We start from the raw sequence: 14731 nt of genomic DNA, 5'->3' as shown, positions 1-14731 counted from the left end.
CAGCCCCCTTTTTACAGGATAAAGGTAGAGACTGGCCCCCTTCCAAATCAGATCATCTTTGAATCCTGAAACTACTTTCTGCGAAAGGAACTCAAGACTTCTTCCTAAGATTTCTCCCTTGTGACTAAGGAGTAGTCACCCTGCACCCGCAGGCACCATCTACAGAACACTGCGGTCTGCTGCACGTCCTTCCTCCGGAATCCGACTGCCCAGCTCGACGAGACCCGGCTTCCCTGGCACCTCTGACCTCTACCCACCTCTACAGCACAGCTGAGAACCGTGGGTGCGACGAGACCTCGAGGGACCGGCCATCGCCAAGACTGCACGACTTCTGCACAGCAAGCCCGCCGAGTATTCCACTGGTGAGTGCTTTGGGGACCGAGAAGCCCCGACTCTGAGCAGCTCCAGCTCCGAAGTGCAGCCCCCCAGCATCTCCACGATCTGCGTGGGGCCCTTCTGCTTTCCGCTGCTCACCGCGTTGTTTGGCTACTAGCCCGTTGGCTTGTGGCCTCCCTGACGACGCCCGACGACATTTCTGCTGCTAGTCTGGTTGCTCCAGACTGGCCCTTGCTCCCTCCCAGAAGAGGAGCACCCTGGACCCTCCTGGTCCACTCAAGACGCCATTTTGAGTCCACCGCGTGGGCTTGAATTAGCCAAGGCTTGTTGCCCAATCCTGGGTAACTTCGACGCCAACGACTTCATCCTTCGTGGGACAGCTCGCACCTCCATCCTGGTCGCCGACAACGCCTCCTGGTCCGAGAGACTGCAGAGCCCAGCAGCGCCCACTCACCTGACTGCGGTGACTTCGCCCGGTGCCATCCTGGTGCCCACTTAATCACTGGCTAGTGATTCAAGAACTTGGTCCCCTCTGCTTTCAGGTTTTCTTCTTCCTTGATCCAGGCTTGGATCCATCGAACTTTCCTTCACTGGTCGCCTGCCAGCAACTTCTTCCTTCCAGGCTCCCGGTCCGGCAACGAGATCCCCGACGTCTTTTCAGGCCTATGCAGCTGCAGCCCCTGGGCTAGGTAACTTCGGCACTCCGGTGTCCCAGCATAGCCTCACTATCCAAGGGTCAGGATCCACTGTCGTTTTCTTCCTACCAGGTCGGGTTCGCCCGTGAACACTAACTTTGCCTTTACTAGCCTCCATAGACTTTGTCCCGCATCCCGCGTGAGAGTGCACACTCTGCACCCGAGTCCCCTGGGCCTCCTAGTAGTAATCTAACGATTCCCTAGTCCAGTCCTAGCGATTCCAAAGCCTATTAGAACTGTTACTTACCTGCTAGTAATTCGCATTCCACTTTTAGTGTATATGGTTTTTCGTGCCCCTCGGGCATTTGTGTAACGTGCTAACTTAAAAGTATTTTCGTAAGAGTTTTGTTGTGTGCTTAGCACCCTGTCCTCATAAAGAGTACAGGGCTGTTGTGATTCTAATAAATACATTGTTTATTTTCATAACACTTGTGTGGTGTCCTTTCACTGGGTGTTCAAGGGGTAATGTGATGGTAAAACAGCTGGCTTAACACGCCCTCTAGAGTCTTAGCCTTAGACTGCTCGTATCCATGCTACTAGGATAGCTGGTCTATAAGGTTGACTTACAACCAATCATCAATAAGGGTTGTTTGGACTGATATATAGTGATCACTAGAATAGTGAGCACTGCACATCAGGCCAACTTCTCACATTGGTGGCAGCGGTTGGGATTTGAGCTTGCTGTTGTTTTACCACACATGCCCTAAGAATATCTTGTGAAAGATCACATAAGTACTAAAGGTACATATAACTTAGCTTAGAATACTCTGAGTTCTACTGAACCAGCTGTTGTAGCTCCTAGGGCCTAGCACACCCTAAACTACAACTCTAGCAAGGGATCAGTAGGCAAACATATAGTGTAGGTAAGTGCACCACTTACACCTCACTAGAAAAGCATGTCGACTCAGGGGGACTCTACTGAGACTCCCCTGGTCAGTGTTGACCCTCCACAGGTCACTTCGAGATATGCAGCTCTCAATTTTCAGGAGATGAGACAAATCTGTGTCTCCAGGAAACTGAAGCAGGGGTCTAACCCCACCCTTCCCTTTCTGATAGGTCTCTTAGAGACATATGATGCCAGAAAGCTCTCTCAGTTACATGGGAGCATGCCAGCCTTAGAGGGAACCTCTGGGGATCCAGACCTCCCCAACACTGATTCAGCAGTTGAGGAGGAGGATCAGGAGGTACTCTCTGGGGATGAGGCAGACAAGAATCTTGAGGTAGTCAGAAGGCTAACCAAGACCAACTTAGACTTACTTGGGCTAGGATCTGGGGGCCCCCCAGTACTGACCCGAAGTGGGCCTAACCTTGGAGTTAGGAGAGATAGATCTCTTTCTAGGGACTCCAATAGATCTCTGCACTCTAATGCCTCTTCTCAGGGGAGAAGGAATCCTCCACAGAGGAGATTTACTTCCCCTCAGAGAAGGGAGCATGAGGCTAGGATGAGACAAGCTGAACTAAGGATTGAAAGGGAAGAAATTGCCCTGGCCAAAGAGAAGCTTGCCCTGGCAAGAGAGCAGCAGATGAGTGGGCTAACTCCCACTGGTGGCAGCAATCTCCCAAGAGATAGAGAGAAGGGTTTAGATACTAAACACCTGACTAAAATAGTGCCCCCCTTTAAGCAAGGGGATGACATCCAGAAATGGATGGCTGCTCTGGAGAGGGCCTGCACTGTGCAGTGCATTCCCCAGAGTCAGTGGGCAGCTATACTGTGGCTCTCCTTTGATGGTAAAGGTAGAGATAAGCTCCTCACTACAAGAGTGGAGGATGCTAACAATTACCAGGTCCTGAAAAATGCACTGGTTGATGGGTTTGGTTTAACCACTGAGCAGTACAGGTTGCTGTTCAGAGACACCCAGAAAACTCAGTCTCAGGACTGGTCAGACTTTGTTGATTGTGCCACTAAGGCTTTGGAAGGCTGGCTACTGGGTAGTAAGGTTACTGATTTCAAGGGATTGTATAATCTAATTATGAGAGAGCAAGTCTTAAATAATTGTCAGAACCAGTTATTACACCAGCACCTGGTAGACTCTGATCTGACCTCTCCACAAGAATTGGGTAAGAGGGCAGACAAATGGGTCAGAACCAGGATTAGGCCCAAGAACCAAGGTGGTGACCAGAAAAAGGAATCAACCAAGCCTCAAGAGAAGGGTGGGAATAAATCTACGGATCAAACCACATCAGGGCCCCAAAAATCCTCTGAGGGGGGTGGGTCCCAGAATCCTTCCAACAACCAGAAGAAACCTTATTGTTATCCCTGTAAACAGGTGGGTCATTTAAAAACTGACAGCAGTTGCCCAAAGAATAACAATAAGGAAAACATACCCCCAAGTAACATTCCCAAACCTCCTGTTACTACTAGTAGTAATCCCCCAGGTGGTGGGAGTGCCCCCAAGAATTTGGGTGCATTTACTTTGGGAGTTCCTGGGGACTCTGGCCTAACCAGGTCCCCAAACTTAGATACTCTTGTCTGTGAGACTGGCATGGGGTTTGCCAACTTCACAACTTGTCCCAACACTTTGGGCAAGTACAGACAGGAGCCCCTCATCAATGGTATAAAAGTTGAGGCCTATAGAGATACAGGGGCTAGCATCACTATGGTGACTGAGAGTCTAGTCCCCTCAAGGCAACTTTTACCTGGTGCCACATACCAGGTGACCAATATTGATGGAGTACAGAGAGATCATCCCATGGCAGTGGTCAATCTCAGCTGGGGAGGTGTCACTGGCCACAAGAGAGTGGCAGTGTCACCAAACTTGCCTGTAGATTGCCTACTGGGGAATGATTTAGAGCTCTCAGCCTGGGCTGAAGTAGAGCAAGAAACCCATTCTAGAATGGTAAACATCCATGGTAAGGTTCGTGGGGCGGTGGTAGCCACAGCCCCAGTCCAAGATATCCTCCCTGAACAGGTCAGGAGGGTTGTGCCAGTCACAACCCACTCTCAGACAACTTCCTTCCCAGAACAGGTTGTCAAGGCTGTGATGGTCACAGCCCACACCCAAACTGAGCCCCCTCCTGAAAAGGTTGGGAGAGTTGTGATGGCCACAGCTCAAACTCAGACAGATGACAGTGTTGTGAAGCCTGAAACTATGGATCACTCCACTCAGACAGAGAGTATTGAGGAGGAAGAGAAATCTCCCTCCCACCAGACTTTAGGAAAAGATCAGCCTCCTCAGGGAACTGATCTGACCCCTTGTGAAGAAACTGCCACAGAGGTAGTCAGGCCTAGCCTGGCAGAACCCCTGATGTCAGTGGACCCTTCCAAGGTGGGACCCAGTCTGGAGCAGGTAACCTGCCCCTCTCTACCCTGCCTCAGTCAGCCCAGGGCTGTAGAGGTCAGGGAGGCCAGTGTTGGACCCCAAGGGGCCCCCTGTCCAAAAGAATTTCCCAATCAGCAGATTAAGGGCACTGAAGCTAGTAGTCCTAGCCAAGTGAAAATAAAACATACTCCTGAGGGATCCCCCTTAAAATTAGTTAGGGACCTCCCACAGATGGACACTGTTGGGCACAGCCAAACTTGGGACCTGAGGGCCCCAGACCTGACCTGTCCCTCCAGTAAGCCAAACAGAGGGACCCAACCTCCAGCTGTAGGTAGCCAGAGGTTGACCCTGAGAGCCCAAAACAACTCAGTCTTGGAAAGAAAGGCCTATATGGTGGAAAATGATTGGAGGAAGCTGAGCCCAAAATTAGTGGAGCCTCACTTCAGTACTCCATTTCAGCACCAGCCTTTTTCTTTGACAAAACACACCACAGGTAGAGATTCCCTATGGTGGAGACCCTCAGACACCCTTAGGGTGAGGGATTGCTTAGTGGACCATGACATAGGGGGTAACCATGCCAGTGCTGGCACTTCCTTAAACGGCCACTTAGGCAATATAGGCTTACCTGGACAAGGATAGCCTTATCTCCTTTCGTTTGGGGGGGGGTTATGTAGGAAGGTTGATCCCTGACTATGGTTGCCCCCAACTTTTTGCCTGGTGTTTTGCTGGTTTTCTGACTTAGTTGACCTGGGGCCCTGCTATTCAGGACCCCAGGCCTACTGCTCTCTCTGTAAAATGGATTCCATGTACCTTAGGTACATATCTAAATTGGATACTGAGTCACCTTATCAGTCCCTGTACAGTGTACCTTAGGTACCCAGGGCATAGGTGTACCCAGGGCCTACCAGGGGCTGCAGCATGTATTATGCCACCCCTGGATGGCCATCCAAATCTGACACAACTGGCTGCTTGACAGCTGGGGCAAGGTGGTGTAATCACCCTTTGCTTTAGATATAGTATACCTATATCTAACCCTAAAATGGACACACAGATCTCCTATCAGTCACTCCTATGGCAGGCCTTAACAATCCTGAAGGCAGAGTGCTTGGAATCGTGTGAGATGGTGCTCTGGCATGAGCTGAGCCTGTCTGCGGCTTTCGGGATCTATCCCTTAGCCGTTTCCATGATATCGCATACCATATACTCTTAAGTGCATTATAATCCTCGCGGTTAAATGCCAACTCTGGTATCGCTTTATCAAAACATGTCGAGTAAGGTGTCATACGAATTGGAATACTAACCCCTCGCCAATTCTGGCGACGGGGTTAGCATTCCACCCTTCTAGAGGGACACGACATGTATGTAACCCCTAACCCCGGTTAAAGTCGAACAGAGCCTCAGCTCCACAAAATGGATGCTGCCACCGAGACACAAGTCTGCCCTCCTGCTGCTGGGAGTCCTCCCAGAGCAGGAGATAAGGACAAAGGGTTTCCTGCCAGGGGCGGTGCCAGCACCGTCCCAGACAGGGTTTTGTGTATTGTAGGTAGGCAGGGCTTTAGAGGAAGGTGACTGCACGTGGCACCCCGGTGCTCACTGTGCATAGGCTGGCTGGAACCAGTTCCAGGGTCACTCCAGACCCTGTGCTGGGGAAAAGCCCGCCAAGGAAGTGGGTGTACCCACCCCCCTCCTGGTCCCACCCATAGGGCAGGACCTAGTCGCGTGCCAGCCCCCTTTTTACAGGATAAAGGTAGAGACTGGCCCCCTTCCAAATCAGATCATCTTTGAATCCTGAAACTACTTTCTGCGAAAGGAACTCAAGACTTCTTCCTAAGATTTCTCCCTTGTGACTAAGGAGTAGTCACCCTGCACCCGCAGGCACCATCTACAGAACACTGCGGTCTGCTGCACGTCCTTCCTCCGGAATCCGACTGCCCAGCTCGACGAGACCCGGCTTCCCTGGCACCTCTGACCTCTACCCACCTCTACAGCACAGCTGAGAACCGTGGGTGCGACGAGACCTCGAGGGACCGGCCATCGCCAAGACTGCACGACTTCTGCACAGCAAGCCCGCCGAGTATTCCACTGGTGAGTGCTTTGGGGACCGAGAAGCCCCGACTCTGAGCAGCTCCAGCTCCGAAGTGCAGCCCCCCAGCATCTCCACGATCTGCGTGGGGCCCTTCTGCTTTCCGCTGCTCACCGCGTTGTTTGGCTACTAGCCCGTTGGCTTGTGGCCTCCCTGACGTCGCCCGACGACATTTCTGCTGCTAGTCTGGTTGCTCCAGACTGGCCCTTGCTCCCTCCCAGAAGAGGAGCACCCTGGACCCTCCTGGTCCACTCAAGACGCCATTTTGAGTCCACCGCGTGGGCTTGAATTAGCCAAGGCTTGTTGCCCAATCCTGGGTAACTTCGACGCCAACGACTTCATCCTTCGTGGGACAGCTCGCACCTCCATCCTGGTCGCCGACAACGCCTCCTGGTCCGAGAGACTGCAGAGCCCAGCAGCGCCCACTCACCTGACTGCGGTGACTTCGCCCGGTGCCATCCTGGTGCCCACTTAATCACTGGCTAGTGATTCAAGAACTTGGTCCCCTCTGCTTTCAGGTTTTCTTCTTCCTTGATCCAGGCTTGGATCCATCGAACTTTCCTTCACTGGTCGCCTGCCAGCAACTTCTTCCTTCCAGGCTCCCGGTCCGGCAACGAGATCCCCGACGTCTTTTCAGGCCTATGCAGCTGCAGCCCCTGGGCTAGGTAACTTCGGCACTCCGGTGTCCCAGCATAGCCTCACTATCCAAGGGTCAGGATCCACTGTCGTTTTCTTCCTACCAGGTCGGGTTCGCCCGTGAACACTAACTTTGCCTTTACTAGCCTCCATAGACTTTGTCCCGCATCCCGCGTGAGAGTGCACACTCTGCACCCGAGTCCCCTGGGCCTCCTAGTAGTAATCTAACGATTCCCTAGTCCAGTCCTAGCGATTCCAAAGCCTATTAGAACTGTTACTTACCTGCTAGTAATTCGCATTCCACTTTTAGTGTATATGGTTTTTCGTGCCCCTCGGGCATTTGTGTAACGTGCTAACTTAAAAGTATTTTCGTAAGAGTTTTGTTGTGTGCTTAGCACCCTGTCCTCATAAAGAGTACAGGGCTGTTGTGATTCTAATAAATACATTGTTTATTTTCATAACACTTGTGTGGTGTCCTTTCACTGGGTGTTCAAGGGGTAATGTGATGGTAAAACAGCTGGCTTAACACGCCCTCTAGAGTCTTAGCCTTAGACTGCTCGTATCCATGCTACTAGGATAGCTGGTCTATAAGGTTGACTTACAACCAATCATCAATAAGGGTTGTTTGGACTGATATATAGTGATCACTAGAATAGTGAGCACTGCACATCAGGCCAACTTCTCACAACGACATTGAAGGTACGGGGAGGGCTGCACTGAGCTCCGGGTCACAAGTGGCAGGCCAGGCCAGTCGACGACATTAAAGGTACGGGGAGGGCTGCACTGAGCTCCGGGTCACAAGTGGCAGCCGGGCCAGTCGCCGACATTGAAGGTACGGGGAGGGCTGCACTGAGCTCCGGGTCACAAGTGGCAGCCGGGCCAGTCGCCGACATTGAAGGTACGGGGAGGGCTGCACTGAGCTCCGGGTCACAAGTGGCAGGCCGGGCCAGTCGCCGACATTGAAGGTACGGGGAGGGCTGCACTGATCTCCGGGTCACAAGTGGCAGGCCGGGCCAGTCGACGCCATTGAAGGTACGGGGAGGGCTGCACTGAGCTCCGGGTCACAAGTGGCAGGCCGGGCCAGTCGCCGACATTGAAGGTACGGGGAGGGCTGCACTGAGCTCCGGGCCACAAGTGGCAGGCCGGGCCAGTCGCCGACATTGAAGGTACGGGGAGGGCTGCACTGAGCTCCGGGTCACAGTGGCAGGCCGGGCCAGTCGACGCCATTGAAGGTACGGGGAGGGCTGCACTGAGCTCCGGGTCACAAGTGGCAGGCCGGGCCAGTCGACGCCATTGAAGGTACGGGGAGGGCTGCACTGAGCTCCGGCTCACAGTGGCAGGCCGGGCCAGTCGCCGACATTGAAGGTACGGGGAGGGCAGCACTGATCTCCGGCTCACAGTGGCAGGCCGGGCCAGTCGCCGACATTGAAGGTACGGGGAGGGCTGCACTGAGCTCCGGGTCACAAGTGGCAGGCCGCGCCAGTCGACGACATTGAAGGTACGGGGAGGGCTGCACTGAGCTCCGGGTCACAAGTGGCAGGCCGGGCCAGTCGCCGACATTGAAGGTACGGGGAGGGCTGCACTGAGCTCCGGCTCACAGTGGCAGGCCGGGCCAGTCGCCGACATTGAAGGTACGGGGAGGGCTGCACTGAGCTCCGGGTCACAAGTGGCAGGCCGGGCCAGTCGCCGACATTGAAGGTACGGGGAGGGCTGCACTGATCTCCGGGTCACAAGTGGCAGGCCGGGCCAGTCGACGCCATTGAAGGTACGGGGAGGGCTGCACTGAGCTCCGGGTCACAAGTGGCAGGCCGGGCCAGTCGACGCCATTGAAGGTACGGGGAGGGCTGCACTGAGCTCCGGGTCACAAGTGGCAGGCCGGGCCAGTCGACGCCATTGAAGGTACGGGGAGGGCTGCACTGAGCTCCGGGTCACAGTGGCAGGCCGGGCCAGTCGCCGCCATTGAAGGTACGGGGAGGGCTGCACTGAGCTCCGGGTCACAAGTGGCAGGCCGGGCCAGTCGACGCCATTGAAGGTACGGGGAGGGCTGCACTGAGCTCCGGGTCACAAGTGGCAGGCCGGGCCAGTCGACGCCATTGAAGGTACGGGGAGGGCTGCACTGAGCTCCGGGTCACAAGTGGCAGGCCGGGCCAGTCGACGCCATTGAAGGTACGGGGAGGGCTGCACTGAGCTCCGGGTCACAGTGGCAGGCCGGGCCAGTCGCCGCCATTGAAGGTACGGGGAGGGCTGCACTGAGCTCCGGCTCACAAGTGGCAGGCCGGGCCAGTCGACGACATTAAAGGTACGGGGAGGGCTGCACTGAGCTCCGGGTCACAAGTGGCAGGCCGGGCCAGTCTACGCCATTGAAGGTACGGGGAGGGCTGCACTGAGCTCCGGCTCACAGTGGCAGGCCGGGCCAGTCGCCGCCATTGAAGGTACGGGGAGGGCTGCACTGAGCTCCGGGTCACAAGTGGCAGGCCGGGCCAGTCGCCGACATTGAAGGTACGGGGAGGGCTGCACTGAGCTCCGGGCCACAAGTGGCAGGCTGGGCCAGTCGACGCCATTGAAGGTACGGGGAGGGCTGCACTGAGCTCCGGGTCACAAGTGGCAGGCCGCGCCAGTCGCCGACATTAAAGGTACGGGGAGGGCTGCACTGAGCTCCGGGTCACAAGTGGCAGGCTGGGCCAGTCGACGACATTGAAGGTACGGGGAGGGCAGCACTGAGCTCCGGGTCACAAGTGGCAGGCCGCGCCAGTCGACGACATTGAAGGTAATTGGAGGGCTGCACTGAGCTCCGGGTCACAAGTGGCAGGCTGGGCCAGTCGACGACATTGAAGGTACGGGGAGGGCAGCACTGAGCTCCGGGTCACAAGTGGCAGGCCGGGCCAGTCGCCGACATTGAAGGTACGGGGAGGGCAGCACTGAGCTCCGGGTCACAAGTGGCAGGCCGCGCCAGTCGCCGACATTAAAGGTACGGGGAGGGCTGCACTGAGCTCCGGGTCACAAGTGGCAGGCCGGGCCAGTCGCCGACATTGAAGGTACGGGGAGGGCAGCACTGAGCTCCGGGTCACAAGTGGCAGGCCGGGCCAGTCGACGCCATTGAAGGTACGGGGAGGGCAGCACTGAGCTCCGGGTCACAAGTGGCAGGCCGCGCCAGTCGACGACATTGAAGGTACGGGGAGGGCTGCACTGAGCTCCGGGTCACAAGTGGCAGGCCGGGCCAGTCGCCGCCATTGAAGGTACGGGGAGGGCTGCACTGAGCTCCGGGCCACAAGTGGCAGCTGGGCCAGTCACCGACATTGAAGGTACGGGGAGGGCTGCACTGAGCTCCGGGTCACAAGTGGCAGGCCGGGCCAGTCGACGCCATTGAAGGTACGGGGAGGGCTGCACTGAGCTCCGGGTCACAGTGGCAGGCCGGGCCAGTCACCGACATTGAAGGTACAGGAGGGCTGCACTGATCTCCGGCTCACAGTGGCAGGCCGCGCCAGTCGCCGACATTGAAGGTACGGGGAGGGCTGCACTGAGCTCCGGCTCACAGTGGCAGGCCGCGCCAGTCGCCGACATTGAAGGTACGGGGAGGGCTGCACTGAGCTCCGGGTCACAAGTGCCAGGCCGGGCCAGTCGACGACATTGAAGGTACGGGGAGGGCTGCACTGAGCTCCGGCTCACAGTGGCAGGCCGGGCCAGTCGCCGACATTGAAGGTACGGGGAGGGCAGCACTGATCTCCGGCTCACAGTGGCAGGCCGGGCCAGTCGCCGACATTGAAGGTACGGGGAGGGCTGCACTGAGCTCCGGGTCACAAGTGGCAGCCGGGCCAGTCGCCGACATTGAAGGTACGGGGAGGGCTGCACTGAGCTCCGGCTCACAGTGGCAGGCCGGGCCAGTCGACGACATTGAAGGTACGGGGAGGGCTGCACTGAGCTCCGGGTCACAAGTGCCAGGCCGGGCCAGTCGCCGACATTGAAGGTACGGGGAGGGCTGCACTGAGCCCTGGCTCACAAGTGGCAGCAGGGCCAGTCGACGACATTGAAGGCACGGGGAGGGCTGCACTGAGCTCCGGGTCACAAGTGCCAGGCCAGGCCAGTCGACGACATTAAAGGTACGGGGAGGGCAGCACTGAGCTCCGGGTCACAAGTGCCAGGCCGGGCCAGTCACCGACATTGAAGGCACGGGGAGGGCTGCACTGAGCTCCGGGTCACAAGTGGCAGGCCGGGCCAGTCGACGACATTGAAGGTACGGGGAGGGCTGCACTGAGCTCCGGGTCACAAGTGGCAGCCGGGCCAGTCGCCGACATTGAAGGTACGGGGAGGGCTGCACTGAGCTCCGGCTCACAAGTGGCAGGCTGGGCCAGTCGACGACATTGAAGGTACGGGGAGGGCTGCACTGAGCTCCGGCTCACAAGTGGCAGGCCGGGCCAGTCGACGACATTGAAGGTACGGGGAGGGCTGCACTGAGCTCCGGGTCACAAGTGGCAGGCTGGGCCAGTCGACGCCATTGAAGGTACGGGGAGGGCTGCACTGAGCTCCGGCTCACAAGTGGCAGGCCGGGCCAGTCGACGACATTGAAGGTACGGGGAGGGCTGCACTGAGCTCCGGGTCACAAGTGGCAGCTGGGCCAGTCGACGACATTGAAGGTACGGGGAGGGCGGCACTGAGCTCCGGGTCACAAGTGGCAGGCCGGGCCAGTCGACGCCATTGAAGGTACGGGGAGGGCTGCACTGAGCTCCGGGTCACAAGTGGCAGCTGGGCCAGTCGACGACATTAAAGGTACGGGGAGGGCTGCGCTGAGCTCCGGGTCACAAGTGGCAGGCCGGGCCAGTCGACGACATTAAAGGTACGGGGAGGGCTGCGCTGAGCTCCGGGTCACAAGTGGCAGGCCGGGCCAGTCGACGCCATTGAAGGTACGGGGAGGGCTGCACTGAGCTCCGGGTCACAAGTGGCAGCCGGGCCAGTCGCCGACATTGAAGGTACGGGGAGGGCTGCACTGAGCTCCGGGTCACAAGTGGCAGCTGGGCCAGTCGACGACATTAAAGGTACGGGGAGGGCTGCGCTGAGCTCCGGGTCACAAGTGGCAGCCGGGCCAGTCGACGACATTGAAGGTACGGGGAGGGCTGCACTGAGCTCCGGGTCACAAGTGGCAGCTGGGCCAGTCGACGACATTGAAGGTACGGGGAGGGCTGCACTGAGCTCCGGGCCACAAGTGGCAGGCCGGGCCAGTCACCGACATTGAAGGTACGGGGAGGGCTGCACTGAGCTCCGGGCCACAAGTGGCAGGCTGGGCCAGTCGCCGACATTGAAGGTACGGGGAGGGCTGCACTGAGCTCCGGGTCACAAGTGGCAGGCCGGGCCAGTCGACGCCATTGAAGGTACGGGGAGGGCTGCACTGAGCTCCGGGTCACAAGTGGCAGGCCGGGCCAGTCGACGCCATTGAAGGTACGGGGAGGGCTGCACTGAGCTCCGGGTCACAAGTGGCAGGCCGGGCCAGTCACCGACATTGAAGGTACGGGGAGGGCTGCACTGAGCTCCGGGTCACAAGTGGCAGGCCGCGCCAGTCGACGACATTAAAGGTACGGGGAGGGCTGCACTGAGCTCCGGGTCACAAGTGGCAGGCCGGGCCAGTCACCGACATTGAAGGTACGGGGAGGGCTGCACTGAGCTCCGGGTCACAAGTGGCAGGCTGGGCCAGTCGACGCCATTGAAGGTACGGGGAGGGCTGCACTGAGCTCCGGGTCACAAGTGGCAGGCTGGGCCAGTCGACGACATTGAAGGTACGGAGAGGGCTGCACTGAGCTGCGGCTCACAAGTGGCAGCCGGGCCAGTCGCCGACATTGAAGGTACGGGGAGGGCTGCACTGAGCTCCGGGTCACAAGTGGCAGGCCGCGCCAGTCGCCGACATTGAAGGTACGGGGAGGGCTGCACTGAGCTCCGGGTCACAAGTGGCAGGCCGCGCCAGTCGCCGACATTGAAGCTACGGGGAGGGCTGCACTGAGCTCCGGCTCACAGTGGCAGGCCGGGCCAGTCGACGCCATTAAAGGTACGGGGAGGGCTGCACTGAGCCCTGGCTCACAAGTGGCAGGCCGCGCCAGTCGACGACATTGAAGGTACGGGGAGGGCTGCACTGAGCTCCGGGTCACAAGTGGCAGCCGGGCCAGTCGCCGACATTGAAGGTACAGGAGGGCTGCACTGAGCTCCGGGTCACAAGTGGCAGCCGGGCCAGTCGACGACACTGAAGGTACGGGGAGGGCTGCACTGATCTCCGGGTCACAAGTGGCAGCCGGGCCAGTCGCCGACATTGAAGGTACGGGGAGGGCTGCACTGATCTCCGGGTCACAAGTGGCAGCCGGGCCAGTCGCCGACATTGAAGGTACGGGGAGGGCTGCACTGAGCTCCGGGTCACAAGTGGCAGGCCGGGCCTATCCTGGATATTAACGCAAGGAGAGCGCGAGCACCTGGTGACTAGAGCCAGGCTGGCTCGGTAGGTCGGGTTAGAGGACCATAGAGTCCAGGTCGCGGGTACACTTTCGTCCCGGTTATTACTAGTACGGGGAGCGCCAAACTCAGGGTTACCGGGCCCCTGTCTTCTGCTGCCCGCGGCCCGCCCCGCTCTCCTTCAAAGCTGCAGGCCAGCCCAGGCCTAAGGAGGTGAGGAGCGATTAGTATGTGTGTCGTGTGTCCTGCTCAGGTTGATGCAAGAACATGTTTTATACGACATTTACTTCCACGCGTGAACTGTGACATCAGATTCATGCCATCTTCATGGTTTACGATTTGCTGGATCGTTCTAATAAATTGGGAGTTAGTATAGTTTTCAATGTTTCCCTGTGAATGTTTAGGGAACATGAAAACAGGGTGTTTTAGACTTGTTACAATCTCTGCCTACGCTAATGGAGGGATATGTTCTGGGTGATGCATATTCTGATAGTAACGATAAACCATAGAAAGCATCATGTTTGATGACGTTTTAAGCTGACACACAATCTGTGTATGATAAAGCGAACCGGGAGGTGAGAGCACTGACTACATTTAAAACACTTTTTAGATTCGTGGGACAAATGAGCTGATCGCATGCATTGTGCTACAAGTTGTTTTCCTTCTGCTTCTTTTTTAAGCCTCTCCTGTGGATACTTCTAGTAACAGCACTACAGAGGCAGGCTCACAAGCTTCTTAGCAGGTAACGAGGTGCACTTTATTCCTCTATTCCGCCTTCTGATAGGGTAGGAAGGGGCATGATAGGCAAGCCCTGAAACCCTGTTCTCTGGCATGCTTCATTGCCTTATGCCAGTGTAGCCTGTCAGATATGAATTGTGACTGTGTGAGGCTGGTTTGTATCAGCCCCCGCCGGACACATGCGCAATACAGCCAGTGGAGCCGCCAGCTGCTGGTAATGTGATATTATAGCTTTTACATTCAAATAAACGATCCATGAGACCATTTGTTTTCATGTAAAAGATGTACATTCTAAGCAAACCGTGCCAGAGCCAGGTGGTGGGCCAACGCCCTGCGCCCCTGTGGAGCAGCCACTGCTGCTATAAAGGTTTGTAAGTCTGGGAAGAGTGTGGGTAGAAGGAGAAGGAAAAGGAAAGTGTCAGGGGGAAAAGGTAGAGCTTTACCTGCATGGTCTACATTACAGTCATGTGTAGTCCAGTCAGGAGGCGTAGGGAAACTAATATATATAGGCAGTTACACAGCATAAACCTATAGAGAGAAGCAGTGAGGTGCTTTGT

At 56.9% G+C, this 14731-nt stretch overlaps 1 pseudogene; it reads left to right on the top strand.

The window, feature by feature from the left end:
* LOC144752397 (uncharacterized) overlaps positions 1-14175 on the top strand; it is a 32447-nt pseudogene extending 18272 nt beyond the window's left edge.
* The last annotated feature ends 556 nt before the right edge of the window (positions 14176-14731 follow it).

Source organism: Lissotriton helveticus, chromosome 5_1 (assembly GCF_964261635.1).
Source record: "Lissotriton helveticus chromosome 5_1, aLisHel1.1, whole genome shotgun sequence".
NCBI lineage: Eukaryota > Metazoa > Chordata > Amphibia > Caudata > Salamandridae > Lissotriton > Lissotriton helveticus.
The sequence above is the reverse complement of the archived record's forward strand: the minus strand, read 5'-3'. Positions and strand labels throughout refer to the sequence as shown.